This window comes from Hyla sarda, chromosome 8 (assembly GCF_029499605.1).
Source record: "Hyla sarda isolate aHylSar1 chromosome 8, aHylSar1.hap1, whole genome shotgun sequence".
NCBI classification, from domain to species: domain Eukaryota; kingdom Metazoa; phylum Chordata; class Amphibia; order Anura; family Hylidae; genus Hyla; species Hyla sarda.
In genome coordinates this window covers 96,387,567-96,403,395 of record NC_079196.1, presented here as the reverse complement: position 1 = coordinate 96,403,395, position 15,829 = coordinate 96,387,567, and the positions used below count along the sequence as shown (strand labels likewise).

The 15,829-nt window shown below is 43.5% G+C and overlaps 9 pseudogenes; all 9 read right to left on the bottom strand.

Moving 5' to 3' along the window:
* Positions 1 to 1,143: 1,143 nt before the first annotated feature.
* Positions 1,144 to 1,407, bottom strand: LOC130285687 (U2 spliceosomal RNA; annotated as a pseudogene).
* A 1,463-nt stretch (positions 1,408 to 2,870) lies between these two features.
* On the bottom strand, positions 2,871 to 3,134 carry LOC130288714 (U2 spliceosomal RNA; annotated as a pseudogene).
* Positions 3,135 to 4,603: 1,469 nt separating this feature from the next.
* LOC130285686 (U2 spliceosomal RNA) lies at positions 4,604 to 4,867 on the bottom strand (annotated as a pseudogene).
* A 1,460-nt stretch (positions 4,868 to 6,327) lies between these two features.
* On the bottom strand, positions 6,328 to 6,591 carry LOC130289288 (U2 spliceosomal RNA; annotated as a pseudogene).
* A 1,462-nt stretch (positions 6,592 to 8,053) lies between these two features.
* Positions 8,054 to 8,317, bottom strand: LOC130285685 (U2 spliceosomal RNA; annotated as a pseudogene).
* A 1,455-nt stretch (positions 8,318 to 9,772) lies between these two features.
* Positions 9,773 to 10,037, bottom strand: LOC130287821 (U2 spliceosomal RNA; annotated as a pseudogene).
* A 1,473-nt stretch (positions 10,038 to 11,510) lies between these two features.
* Positions 11,511 to 11,774, bottom strand: LOC130285684 (U2 spliceosomal RNA; annotated as a pseudogene).
* Positions 11,775 to 13,237: 1,463 nt separating this feature from the next.
* Positions 13,238 to 13,501, bottom strand: LOC130285683 (U2 spliceosomal RNA; annotated as a pseudogene).
* A 1,464-nt stretch (positions 13,502 to 14,965) lies between these two features.
* LOC130288537 (U2 spliceosomal RNA) lies at positions 14,966 to 15,230 on the bottom strand (annotated as a pseudogene).
* Positions 15,231 to 15,829: the final 599 nt, after the last annotated feature.

The following is a 15,829-nucleotide window of genomic DNA, read 5'->3' as shown; positions in this document are numbered from 1 at the left end:
TGCACATAGCTGCCTGCCTGTCTCTAGTTACCCCACTGGCTGTAGCTGCGTCCCTTCCGACATGGAATAACACCAACTGTAACGATAAACTGAAAATTAACAGTATAAACCTGCATCATTTTGGACTCTGGTATTTGCTGAATCCGGGTGACCTGACAATCGATGGTGGTGCCGCTGGTGATTCTGGCCTTCTTGGAATCTGTTGGGCCTATGTGTTAGCTCACACATCACTTGGGTATCCATGGTAACTACCACAACATGGTCATCTGCAGTTTACATCTAGCCCGTGGCATTGAATGGCATTTTAAAAGTGCTAAGGGTCCTGGTGCAATAATCCTCCCATGAGGATCAGCCTCAACGGCTTTGTAGATTGCACTCATGTCAGCAACTCCATATACATTTTTTTTTCTTCATGCTTCTTTCTTCATCCTTTTTTCTTTCTGTCATTCAGACTTTCATTCATTCGATCTCTCTCACTCACTTGCTTTAACTCATTTGTTCTCACTCACTCACTCACTCAATCACTCACTCACTCATTCACTCTCACTCACTCTCACTCTCTCACTCACTCGCTCACTAAGTCAGTCTCTCTCTCTCTCTCTCTTTTTCTTTTTATATATATTTTTTTCCGTCTTCTTCTTCTTCTTCTTCAGACCCTGTCATAGCACTAATGCCTTTCCAATACCACCAGCAGATGGAGACACTCCATTGCAACATTGGTTGTGAGCAGCAGTTTCTAAAAACAAATGCCTCATGGCGGATTTCCCATCCATCAATGGATGGTAAATTTTGTTTTTATCATTCACTGACCACAGAAACCAATGCATGGTCAAGCAACAGCAATGACACACCCTTGTGTATAGGCATGAGACCCTCATGTCATTTAACAGGATTCAGCACCACCCACAAGACAGCTACCTGTCATGTCATGTCAAACCTGCACAGGTGTGCTAGATTATTATTATTTAGTTTTATTTTATTTTTTTACACCAATCAGTGTGCAAACATGGTCATTAAAACGCTAAATGAATAGACGTTCATAAACCAGTCAGTGCAACTCATCATTTTGGTCTCCAATTCTCAAACTCAAATTCTCACCCACGGAGGATTAAATGAGAATCTTTCTTGTTTAACACTGGAATGGGGTGGTGCACTGTTCACTACCCGAAGATACTGCCACATCGGGTCAATGCATAGGGCGACAGAAGCAAGCTTCCAAATCAGCTCCCTTTCTCAAAAATCCATTTAATTTATGGTCCCCAGATAGGGAACGTATGTATCAGTATGTGCTCACAAGTCACCCAAGTGCAAGTATTCACACAAAAAAAAACGTGCCTCAGGATGCGATCTGTCGCAAGATCCTTTCTTTTTTTACACTTGATCTAAGCCAAAAGGCCTAGAGGGGATAACCGGGAAAGGGGTGGACCCAACCATGTCCCCTTCATGAGCACTCACATTACTCATAGGAATGGAAGGAAGGCTGGCAGCCAACCAGCCTCCCATACACTTTCTGGGTGGGTGGCAGTCAGCCACCCATACATACATACAGCACAGGCTAAACCCACATCATCACTTAAAAAAAGGACAGGCGACCATTGCACTCTGATGGAGCATTTAGCAATGCAATCCATAGCCTGGCTTTTGCCTGAACCCCCATCACTCCTCCTCTTGCATATAAGACAATATTTCAGATCTGCATATGAAAACAACACGCCTACCTTTGTTGCACATAGCTGCCTGCCTGTCTCTAGTTACCCCACTGGCTGTAGCTGCGTCCCTTCCGACATGGAATAACACCAACTGTAACGATAAACTGAAAATTAACAGTATAAACCTGCATCATTTTGGACTCTGGTATTTGCTGAATCCGGGTGACCTGACAATCGATGGTGGTGCCGCTGGTGATTCTGGCCTTCTTGGAATCTGTTGGGCCTATGTGTTAGCTCACACATCACTTGGGTATCCATGGTAACTACCACAACATGGTCATCTGCAGTTTACATCTAGCCCGTGGCATTGAATGGCATTTTAAAAGTGCTAAGGGTCCTGGTGCAATAATCCTCCCATGAGGATCAGCCTCAACGGCTTTGTAGATTGCACTCATGTCAGCAACTCCATATACATTTTTTTTTCTTCATGCTTCTTTCTTCATCCTTTTTTCTTTCTGTCATTCAGACTTTCATTCATTCGATCTCTCTCACTCACTTGCTTTAACTCATTTGTTCTCACTCACTCACTCACTCAATCACTCACTCACTCATTCACTCTCACTCACTCTCACTCTCTCACTCACTCGCTCACTAAGTCAGTCTCTCTCTCTCTCTCTCTTTTTCTTTTTATATATATTTTTTTCCGTCTTCTTCTTCTTCTTCTTCTTCAGACCCTGTCATAGCACTAATGCCTTTCCAATACCACCAGCAGATGGAGACACTCCATTGCAACATTGGTTGTGAGCAGCAGTTTCTAAAAACAAATGCCTCATGGCGGATTTCCCATCCATCAATGGATGGTAAATTTTGTTTTTATCATTCACTGACCACAGAAACCAATGCATGGTCAAGCAACAGCAATGACACACCCTTGTGTATAGGCATGAGACCCTCATGTCATTTAACAGGATTCAGCACCACCCACAAGACAGCTACCTGTCATGTCATGTCAAACCTGCACAGGTGTGCTAGATTATTATTATTTAGTTTTATTTTATTTTTTTACACCAATCAGTGTGCAAACATGGTCATTAAAACGCTAAATGAATAGACGTTCATAAACCAGTCAGTGCAACTCATCATTTTGGTCTCCAATTCTCAAACTCAAATTCTCACCCACGGAGGATTGAATGACAATCTTTCTTGTTTAACACTGGAATGGGGTGGTGCACTGTTCACTACCCGAAGATACTGCCACATCGGGTCAATGCATAGGGCGACAGAAGCAAGCTTCCAAGTCAGCTCCCTTTCTCAAAAATCCATTTAATTTATGGTCCCCAGATAGGGAACGTATGTATCAGTATGTGCTCACAAGTCACCCAAGTGCAAGTATTCACACAAAAAAAAACGTGCCTCAGGATGCGATCTGTCGCAAGATCCTTTCTTTTTTTACACTTGATCTAAGCCAAAAGGCCTAGAGGGGATAACCGGGAAAGGGGTGGACCCAACCATGTCCCCTTCATGAGCACTCACATTACTCATAGGAATGGAAGGAAGGCTGGCAGCCAACCAGCCTCCCATACACTTTCTGGGTGGGTGGCAGTCAGCCACCCATACATACATACAGCACAGGCTAAACCCACATCATCACTTAAAAAAAGGACAGGCGACCATTGCACTCTGATGGAGCATTTAGCAATGCAATCCATAGCCTGGCTTTTGCCTGAACCCCCATCACTCCTCCTCTTGCATATAAGACAATATTTCAGATCTGCATATGAAAACAACACGCCTACCTTTATTGCACATAGCTGCCTGCCTGTCTCTAGTTACCCCACTGGCTGTAGCTGCGTCCCTTCCGACATGGAATAACACCAACTGTAACGATAAACTGAAAATTAACAGTATAAACCTGCATCATTTTGGACTCTGGTATTTGCTGAATCCGGGTGACCTGACAATCGATGGTGGTGCCGCTGGTGATTCTGGCCTTCTTGGAATCTGTTGGGCCTATGTGTTAGCTCACACATCACTTGGGTATCCATGGTAACTACCACAACATGGTCATCTGCAGTTTACATCTAGCCCGTGGCATTGAATGGCATTTTAAAAGTGCTAAGGGTCCTGGTGCAATAATCCTCCCATGAGGATCAGCCTCAACGGCTTTGTAGATTGCACTCATGTCAGCAACTCCATATACATTTTTTTTCTTCATGCTTCTTTCTTCATCCTTTTTTCTTTCTGTCATTCAGACTTTCATTCATTCGATCTCTCTCACTCACTTGCTTTAACTCATTTGTTCTCACTCACTCACTCACTCACTCAATCACTCACTCACTCATTCACTCTCACTCACTCTCACTCTCTCACTCACTCGCTCACTAAGTCAGTCTCTCTCTCTCTCTCTCTTTTTCTTTTTATATATATTTTTTTCCGTCTTCTTCTTCTTCTTCTTCTTCTTCAGACCCTGTCATAGCACTAATGCCTTTCCAATACCACCAGCAGATGGAGACACTCCATTGCAACATTGGTTGTGAGCAGCAGTTTCTAAAAACAAATGCCTCATGGCGGATTTCCCATCCATCAATGGATGGTAAATTTTGTTTTTATCATTCACTGACCACAGAAACCAATGCATGGTCAAGCAACAGCAATGACACACCCTTGTGTATAGGCATGAGACCCTCATGTCATTTAACAGGATTCAGCACCACCCACAAGACAGCTACCTGTCATGTCATGTCAAACCTGCACAGGTGTGCTAGATTATTATTATTTAGTTTTATTTTATTTTTTTACACCAATCAGTGTGCAAACATGGTCATTAAAACGCTAAATGAATAGACGTTCATAAACCAGTCAGTGCAACTCATCATTTTGGTCTCCAATTCTCAAACTCAAATTCTCACCCACGGAGGATTAAATGAGAATCTTTCTTGTTTAACACTGGAATGGGGTGGTGCACTGTTCACTACCCGAAGATACTGCCACATCGGGTCAATGCATAGGGCGACAGAAGCAAGCTTCCAAATCAGCTCCCTTTCTCAAAAATCCATTTAATTTATGGTCCCCAGATAGGGAACGTATGTATCAGTATGTGCTCACAAGTCACCCAAGTGCAAGTATTCACACAAAAAAAAACGTGCCTCAGGATGCGATCTGTCGCAAGATCCTTTCTTTTTTTACACTTGATCTAAGCCAAAAGGCCTAGAGGGGATAACCGGGAAAGGGGTGGACCCAACCATGTCCCCTTCATGAGCACTCACATTACTCATAGGAATGGAAGGAAGGCTGGCAGCCAACCAGCCTCCCATACACTTTCTGGGTGGGTGGCAGTCAGCCACCCATACATACATACAGCACAGGCTAAACCCACATCATCACTTAAAAAAAGGACAGGCGACCATTGCACTCTGATGGAGCATTTAGCAATGCAATCCATAGCCTGGCTTTTGCCTGAACCCCCATCACTCCTCCTCTTGCATATAAGACAATATTTCAGATCTGCATATGAAAACAACACGCCTACCTTTATTGCACATAGCTGCCTGCCTGTCTCTAGTTACCCCACTGGCTGTAGCTGCGTCCCTTCCGACATGGAATAACACCAACTGTAACGATAAACTGAAAATTAACAGTATAAACCTGCATCATTTTGGACTCTGGTATTTGCTGAATCCGGGTGACCTGACAATCGATGGTGGTGCCGCTGGTGATTCTGGCCTTCTTGGAATCTGTTGGGCCTATGTGTTAGCTCACACATCACTTGGGTATCCATGGTAACTACCACAACATGGTCATCTGCAGTTTACATCTAGCCCGTGGCATTGAATGGCATTTTAAAAGTGCTAAGGGTCCTGGTGCAATAATCCTCCCATGAGGATCAGCCTCAACGGCTTTGTAGATTGCACTCATGTCAGCAACTCCATATACATTTTTTTTTCTTCATGCTTCTTTCTTCATCCTTTTTTCTTTCTGTCATTCAGACTTTCATTCATTCGATCTCTCTCACTCACTTGCTTTAACTCATTTGTTCTCACTCACTCACTCACTCAATCACTCACTCACTCATTCACTCTCACTCACTCTCACTCTCTCACTCACTCGCTCACTAAGTCAGTCTCTCTCTCTCTCTCTCTTTTTCTTTTTATATATATTTTTTTCCGTCTTCTTCTTCTTCTTCTTCAGACCCTGTCATAGCACTAATGCCTTTCCAATACCACCAGCAGATGGAGACACTCCATTGCAACATTGGTTGTGAGCAGCAGTTTCTAAAAACAAATGCCTCATGGCGGATTTCCCATCCATCAATGGATGGTAAATTTTGTTTTTATCATTCACTGACCACAGAAACCAATGCATGGTCAAGCAACAGCAATGACACACCCTTGTGTATAGGCATGAGACCCTCATGTCATTTAACAGGATTCAGCACCACCCACAAGACAGCTACCTGTCATGTCATGTCAAACCTGCACAGGTGTGCTAGATTATTATTATTTAGTTTTATTTTATTTTTTTACACCAATCAGTGTGCAAACATGGTCATTAAAACGCTAAATGAATAGACGTTCATAAACCAGTCAGTGCAACTCATCATTTTGGTCTCCAATTCTCAAACTCAAATTCTCACCCACGGAGGATTAAATGAGAATCTTTCTTGTTTAACACTGGAATGGGGTGGTGCACTGTTCACTACCCGAAGATACTGCCACATCGGGTCAATGCATAGGGCGACAGAAGCAAGCTTCCAAATCAGCTCCCTTTCTCAAAAATCCATTTAATTTATGGTCCCCAGATAGGAAACGTATGTATCAGTATGTGCTCACAAGTCACCCAAGTGCAAGTATTCACACAAAAAAAAACGTGCCTCAGGATGCGATCTGTCGCAAGATCCTTTCTTTTTTTACACTTGATCTAAGCCAAAAGGCCTAGAGGGGATAACCGGGAAAGGGGTTGACCCAACCATGTCCCCTTCATGAGCACTCACATTACTCATAGGAATGGAAGGAAGGCTGGCAGCCAACCAGCCTCCCATACACTTTCTGGGTGGGTGGCAGTCAGCCACCCATACATACATACAGCACAGGCTAAACCCACATCATCACTTAAAAAAAGGACAGGCGACCATTGCACTCTGATGGAGCATTTAGCAATGCAATCCATAGCCTGGCTTTTGCCTGAACCCCCATCACTCCTCCTCTTGCATATAAGACAATATTTCAGATCTGCATATGAAAACAACACGCCTACCTTTGTTGCACATAGCTGCCTGCCTGTCTCTAGTTACCCCACTGGCTGTAGCTGCGTCCCTTCCGACATGGAATAACACCAACTGTAACGATAAACTGAAAATTAACAGTATAAACCTGCATCATTTTGGACTCTGGTATTTGCTGAATCCGGGTGACCTGACAATCGATGGTGGTGCCGCTGGTGATTCTGGCCTTCTTGGAATCTGTTGGGCCTATGTGTTAGCTCACACATCACTTGGGTATCCATGGTAACTACCACAACATGGTCATCTGCAGTTTACATCTAGCCCGTGGCATTGAATGGCATTTTAAAAGTGCTAAGGGTCCTGGTGCAATAATCCTCCCATGAGGATCAGCCTCAACGGCTTTGTAGATTGCACTCATGTCAGCAACTCCATATACATTTTTTTTTCTTCATGCTTCTTTCTTCATCCTTTTTTCTTTCTGTCATTCAGACTTTCATTCATTCGATCTCTCTCACTCACTTGCTTTAACTCATTTGTTCTCACTCACTCACTCACTCACTCAATCACTCACTCACTCATTCACTCTCACTCACTCTCACTCTCTCACTCACTAAGTCAGTCTCTCTCTCTCTCTCTCTTTTTCTTTTTATATATATTTTTTTCCGTCTTCTTCTTCTTCTTCTTCTTCTTCAGACCCTGTCATAGCACTAATGCCTTTCCAATACCACCAGCAGATGGAGACACTCCATTGCAACATTGGTTGTGAGCAGCAGTTTCTAAAAACAAATGCCTCATGGCGGATTTCCCATCCATCAATGGATGGTAAATTTTGTTTTTATCATTCACTGACCACAGAAACCAATGCATGGTCAAGCAACAGCAATGACACACCCTTGTGTATAGGCATGAGACCCTCATGTCATTTAACAGGATTCAGCACCACCCACAAGACAGCTACCTGTCATGTCATGTCAAACCTGCACAGGTGTGCTAGATTATTATTATTTAGTTTTATTTAATTTTTTTACACCAATCAGTGTGCAAACATGGTCATTAAAACGCTAAATGAATAGACGTTCATAAACCAGTCAGTGCAACTCATCATTTTGGTCTCCAATTCTCAAACTCAAATTCTCACCCACGGAGGATTAAATGAGAATCTTTCTTGTTTAACACTGGAATGGGGTGGTGCACTGTTCACTACCCGAAGATACTGCCACATCGGGTCAATGCATAGGGCGACAGAAGCAAGCTTCCAAATCAGCTCCCTTTCTCAAAAATCCATTTAATTTATGGTCCCCAGATAGGGAACGTATGTATCAGTATGTGCTCACAAGTCACCCAAGTGCAAGTATTCACACAAAAAAAAACGTGCCTCAGGATGCGATCTGTCGCAAGATCCTTTCTTTTTTTACACTTGATCTAAGCCAAAAGGCCTAGAGGGGATAACCGGGAAAGGGGTGGACCCAACCATGTCCCCTTCATGAGCACTCACATTACTCATAGGAATGGAAGGAAGGCTGGCAGCCAACCAGCCTCCCATACACTTTCTGGGTGGGTGGCAGTCAGCCACCCATACATACATACAGCACAGGCTAAACCCACATCATCACTTAAAAAAAGGACAGGCGACCATTGCACTCTGATGGAGCATTTAGCAATGCAATCCATAGCCTGGCTTTTGCCTGAACCCCCATCACTCCTCCTCTTGCATATAAGACAATATTTCAGATCTGCATATGAAAACAACACGCCTACCTTTGTTGCACATAGCTGCCTGCCTGTCTCTAGTTACCCCACTGGCTGTAGCTGCGTCCCTTCCGACATGGAATAACACCAACTGTAACGATAAACTGAAAATTAACAGTATAAACCTGCATCATTTTGGACTCTGGTATTTGCTGAATCCGGGTGACCTGACAATCGATGGTGGTGCCGCTGGTGATTCTGGCCTTCTTGGAATCTGTTGGGCCTATGTGTTAGCTCACACATCACTTGGGTATCCATGGTAACTACCACAACATGGTCATCTGCAGTTTACATCTAGCCCGTGGCATTGAATGGCATTTTAAAAGTGCTAAGGGTCCTGGTGCAATAATCCTCCCATGAGGATCAGCCTCAACGGCTTTGTAGATTGCACTCATGTCAGCAACTCCATATACATTTTTTTTTCTTCATGCTTCTTTCTTCATCCTTTTTTCTTTCTGTCATTCAGACTTTCATTCATTCGATCTCTCTCACTCACTTGCTTTAACTCATTTGTTCTCACTCACTCACTCACTCAATCACTCACTCACTCATTCACTCTCACTCACTCTCACTCTCTCACTCACTCGCTCACTAAGTCAGTCTCTCTCTCTCTTTTTCTTTTTATATATATTTTTTTCCTTCTTCTTCTTCTTCTTCTTCAGACCCTGTCATAGCACTAATGCCTTTCCAATACCACCAGCAGATGGAGACACTCCATTGCAACATTGGTTGTGAGCAGCAGTTTCTAAAAACAAATGCCTCATGGCGGATTTCCCATCCATCAATGGATGGTAAATTTTGTTTTTATCATTCACTGACCACAGAAACCAATGCATGGTCAAGCAACAGCAATGACACACCCTTGTGTATAGGCATGAGACCCTCATGTCATTTAACAGGATTCAGCACCACCCACAAGACAGCTACCTGTCATGTCATGTCAAACCTGCACAGGTGTGCTAGATTATTATTATTTAGTTTTATTTTATTTTTTTTACACCAATCAGTGTGCAAACATGGTCATTAAAACGCTAAATGAATAGACGTTCATAAACCAGTCAGTGCAACTCATCATTTTGGTCTCCAATTCTCAAACTCAAATTCTCACCCACGGAGGATTAAATGAGAATCTTTCTTGTTTAACACTGGAATGGGGTGGTGCACTGTTCACTACCCGAAGATACTGCCACATCGGGTCAATGCATAGGGCGACAGAAGCAAGCTTCCAAATCAGCTCCCTTTCTCAAAAATCCATTTAATTTATGGTCCCCAGATAGGGAACGTATGTATCAGTATGTGCTCACAAGTCACCCAAGTGCAAGTATTCACACAAAAAAAAAACGTGCCTCAGGATGCGATCTGTCGCAAGATCCTTTCTTTTTTTACACTTGATCTAAGCCAAAAGGCCTAGAGGGGATAACCGGGAAAGGGGTGGACCCAACCATGTCCCCTTCATGAGCACTCACATTACTCATAGGAATGGAAGGAAGGCTGGCAGCCAACCAGCCTCCCATACACTTTCTGGGTGGGTGGCAGTCAGCCACCCATACATACATACAGCACAGGCTAAACCCACATCATCACTTAAAAAAAGGACAGGCGACCATTGCACTCTGATGGAGCATTTAGCAATGCAATCCATAGCCTGGCTTTTGCCTGAACCCCCATCACTCCTCCTCTTGCATATAAGACAATATTTCAGATCTGCATATGAAAACAACACGCCTACCTTTGTTGCACATAGCTGCCTGCCTGTCTCTAGTTACCCCACTGGCTGTAGCTGCGTCCCTTCCGACATGGAATAACACCAACTGTAACGATAAACTGAAAATTAACAGTATAAACCTGCATCATTTTGGACTCTGGTATTTGCTGAATCCGGGTGACCTGACAATCGATGGTGGTGCCGCTGGTGATTCTGGCCTTCTTGGAATCTGTTGGGCCTATGTGTTAGCTCACACATCACTTGGGTATCCATGGTAACTACCACAACATGGTCATCTGCAGTTTACATCTAGCCCGTGGCATTGAATGGCATTTTAAAAGTGCTAAGGGTCCTGGTGCAATAATCCTCCCATGAGGATCAGCCTCAACGGCTTTGTAGATTGCACTCATGTCAGCAACTCCATATACATTTTTTTTTCTTCATGCTTCTTTCTTCATCCTTTTTTCTTTCTGTCATTCAGACTTTCATTCATTCGATCTCTCTCACTCACTTGCTTTAACTCATTTGTTCTCACTCACTCACTCACTCACTCAATCACTCACTCACTCACTCATTCACTCTCACTCACTCTCACTCTCTCACTCACTCGCTCACTAAGTCAGTCTCTCTCTCTCTCTCTCTCTTTTTCTTTTTATATATATTTTTTTCCGTCTTCTTCTTCTTCTTCTTCTTCAGACCCTGTCATAGCACTAATGCCTTTCCAATGCCACCAGCAGATGGAGACACTCCATTGCAACATTGGTTGTGAGCAGCAGTTTCTAAAAACAAATGCCTCATGGCGGATTTCCCATCCATCAATGGATGGTAAATTTTGTTTTTATCATTCACTGACCACAGAAACCAATGCATGGTCAAGCAACAGCAATGACACACCCTTGTGTATAGGCATGAGACCCTCATGTCATTTAACAGGATTCAGCACCACCCACAAGACAGCTACCTGTCATGTCATGTCAAACCTGCACAGGTGTGCTAGATTATTATTATTTAGTTTTATTTTATTTTTTTACACCAATCAGTGTGCAAACATGGTCATTAAAACGCTAAATGAATAGACGTTCATAAACCAGTCAGTGCAACTCATCATTTTGGTCTCCAATTCTCAAACTCAAATTCTCACCCACGGAGGATTAAATGAGAATCTTTCTTGTTTAACACTGGAATGGGGTGGTGCACTGTTCACTACCCGAAGATACTGCCACATCGGGTCAATGCATAGGGCGACAGAAGCAAGCTTCCAAATCAGCTCCCTTTCTCAAAAATCCATTTAATTTATGGTCCCCAGATAGGGAACGTATGTATCAGTATGTGCTCACAAGTCACCCAAGTGCAAGTATTCACACAAAAAAAAACGTGCCTCAGGATGCGATCTGTCGCAAGATCCTTTCTTTTTTTACACTTGATCTAAGCCAAAAGGCCTAGAGGGGATAACCGGGAAAGGGGTGGACCCAACCATGTCCCCTTCATGAGCACTCACATTACTCATAGGAATGGAAGGAAGGCTGGCAGCCAACCAGCCTCCCATACACTTTCTGGGTGGGTGGCAGTCAGCCACCCATACATACATACAGCACAGGCTAAACCCACATCATCACTTAAAAAAAGGACAGGCGACCATTGCACTCTGATGGAGCATTTAGCAATGCAATCCATAGCCTGGCTTTTGCCTGAACCCCCATCACTCCTCCTCTTGCATATAAGACAATATTTCAGATCTGCATATGAAAACAACACGCCTACCTTTGTTGCACATAGCTGCCTGCCTGTCTCTAGTTACCCCACTGGCTGTAGCTGCGTCCCTTCCGACATGGAATAACACCAACTGTAACGATAAACTGAAAATTAACAGTATAAACCTGCATCATTTTGGACTCTGGTATTTGCTGAATCCGGGTGACCTGACAATCGATGGTGGTGCCGCTGGTGATTCTGGCCTTCTTGGAATCTGTTGGGCCTATGTGTTAGCTCACACATCACTTGGGTATCCATGGTAACTACCACAACATGGTCATCTGCAGTTTACATCTAGCCCGTGGCATTGAATGGCATTTTGAAAGTGCTAAGGGTCCTGGTGCAATAATCCTCCCATGAGGATCAGCCTCAACGGCTTTGTAGATTGCACTCATGTCAGCAACTCCATATACATTTTTTTTTCTTCATGCTTCTTTCTTCATCCTTTTTTCTTTCTGTCATTCAGACTTTCATTCATTCGATCTCTCTCACTCACTTGCTTTAACTCATTTGTTCTCACTCACTCACTCACTCAATCACTCACTCACTCATTCACTCTCACTCACTCTCACTCTCTCACTCACTCGCTCACTAAGTCAGTCTCTCTCTCTCTCTCTCTTTTTCTTTTTATATATATTTTTTTCCGTCTTCTTCTTCTTCTTCTTCTTCAGACCCTGTCATAGCACTAATGCCTTTCCAATACCACCAGCAGTTGGAGACACTCCATTGCAACATTGGTTGTGAGCAGCAGTTTCTAAAAACAAATGCCTCATGGCGGATTTCCCATCCATCAATGGATGGTAAATTTTGTTTTTATCATTCACTGACCACAGAAACCAATGCATGGTCAAGCAACAGCAATGACACACCCTTGTGTATAGGCATGAGACCCTCATGTCATTTAACAGGATTCAGCACCACCCACAAGACAGCTACCTGTCATGTCATGTCAAACCTGCACAGGTGTGCTAGATTATTATTATTTAGTTTTATTTTATTTTTTTACACCAATCAGTGTGCAAACATGGTCATTAAAACGCTAAATGAATAGACGTTCATAAACCAGTCAGTGCAACTCATCATTTTGGTCTCCAATTCTCAAACTCAAATTCTCACCCACGGAGGATTAAATGAGAATCTTTCTTGTTTAACACTGGAATGGGGTGGTGCACTGTTCACTACCCGAAGATACTGCCACATCGGGTCAATGCATAGGGCGACAGAAGCAAGCTTCCAAATCAGCTCCCTTTCTCAAAAATCCATTTAATTTATGGTCCCCAGATAGGGAACGTATGTATCAGTATGTGCTCACAAGTCACCCAAGTGCAAGTATTCACACAAAAAAAAACGTGCCTCAGGATGCGATCTGTCGCAAGATCCTTTCTTTTTTTACACTTGATCTAAGCCAAAAGGCCTAGAGGGGATAACCGGGAAAGGGGTGGACCCAACCATGTCCCCTTCATGAGCACTCACATTACTCATAGGAATGGAAGGAAGGCTGGCAGCCAACCAGCCTCCCATACACTTTCTGGGTGGGTGGCAGTCAGCCACCCATACATACATACAGCACAGGCTAAACCCACATCATCACTTAAAAAAAGGACAGGCGACCATTGCACTCTGATGGAGCATTTAGCAATGCAATCCATAGCCTGGCTTTTGCCTGAACCCCCATCACTCCTCCTCTTGCATAGAAGACAATATTTCAGATCTGCATATGAAAACAACACGCCTACCTTTGTTGCACATAGCTGCCTGCCTGTCTCTAGTTACCCCATTGGCTGTAGCTGCGTCCCTTCCGACATGGAATAACACCAACTGTAACGATAAACTGAAAATTAACAGTATAAACCTGCATCATTTTGGACTCTGGTATTTGCTGAATCCGGGTGACCTGACAATCGATGGTGGTGCCGCTGGTGATTCTGGCCTTCTTGGAATCTGTTGGGCCTATGTGTTAGCTCACACATCACTTGGGTATCCATGGTAACTACCACAACATGGTCATCTGCAGTTTACATCTAGCCCGTGGCATTGAATGGCATTTTAAAAGTGCTAAGGGTCCTGGTGCAATAATCCTCCCATGAGGATCAGCCTCAACGGCTTTGTAGATTGCACTCATGTCAGCAACTCCATATACATTTTTTTTTCTTCATGCTTCTTTCTTCATCCTTTTTTCTTTCTGTCATTCAGACTTTCATTCATTCGATCTCTCTCACTCACTTGCTTTAACTCATTTGTTCTCACTCACTCACTCACTCACTCAATCACTCACTCACTCATTCACTCTCACTCACTCTCACTCTCTCACTCACTCGCTCACTAAGTCAGTCTCTCTCTCTCTCTCTCTTTTTCTTTTTATATATATTTTTTTCCGTCTTCTTCTTCTTCTTCTTCAGACCCTGTCATAGCACTAATGCCTTTCCAATACCACCAGCAGATGGAGACACTCCATTGCAACATTGGTTGTGAGCAGCAGTTTCTAAAAACAAATGCCTCATGGCGGATTTCCCATCCATCAATGGATGGTAAATTTTGTTTTATCATTCACTGACCACAGAAACCAATGCATGGTCAAGCAACAGCAATGACACACCCTTGTGTATAGGCATGAGACCCTCATGTCATTTAACAGGATTCAGCACCACCCACAAGACAGCTACCTGTCATGTCATGTCAAACCTGCACAGGTGTGCTAGATTATTATTATTTAGTTTTATTTTATTTTTTTTACACCAATCAGTGTGCAAACATGGTCATTAAAACGCTAAATGAATAGACGTTCATAAACCAGTCAGTGCAACTCATCATTTTGGTCTCCAATTCTCAAACTCAAATTCTCACCCACGGAGGATTAAATGAGAATCTTTCTTGTTTAACACTGGAATGGGGTGGTGCACTGTTCACTACCCGAAGATACTGCCACATCGGGTCAATGCATAGGGCGACAGAAGCAAGCTTCCAAATCAGCTCCCTTTCTCAAAAATCCATTTAATTTATGGTCCCCAGATAGGGAACGTATGTATCAGTATGTGCTCACAAGTCACCCAAGTGCAAGTATTCACACAAAAAAAAACGTGCCTCAGGATGCGATCTGTCGCAAGATCCTTTCTTTTTTTTACACTTGATCTAAGCCAAAAGGCCTAGAGGGGATAACCGGGAAAGGGGTGGACCCAACCATGTCCCCTTCATGAGCACTCACATTACTCATAGGAATGGAAGGAAGGCTGGCAGCCAACCAGCCTCCCATACACTTTCTGGGTGGGTGGCAGTCAGCCACCCATACATACATACAGCACAGGCTAAACCCACATCATCACTTAAAAAAAGGACAGGCGACCATTGCACTCTGATGGAGCATTTAGCAATGCAATCCATAGCCTGGCTTTTGCCTGAACCCCCATCACTCCTCCTCTTGCATATAAGACAATATTTCAGATCTGCATATGAAAACAACACGCCTACCTTTGTTGCACATAGCTGCCTGCCTGTCTCTAGTTACCCCACTGGCTGTAGCTGCATCCCTTCCGACATGGAATAACACCAACTGTAACGATAAACTGAAAATTAACAGTATAAACCTGCATCATTTTGGACTCTGGTATTTGCTGAATCCGGGTGACCTGACAATCGATGGTGGTGCCGCTGGTGATTCTGGCCTTCTTGGAATCTGTTGGGCCTATGTGTTAGCTCACACATCACTTGGGTATCCATGGTAACTACCACAACATGGTCATCTGCAGTTTACATCTA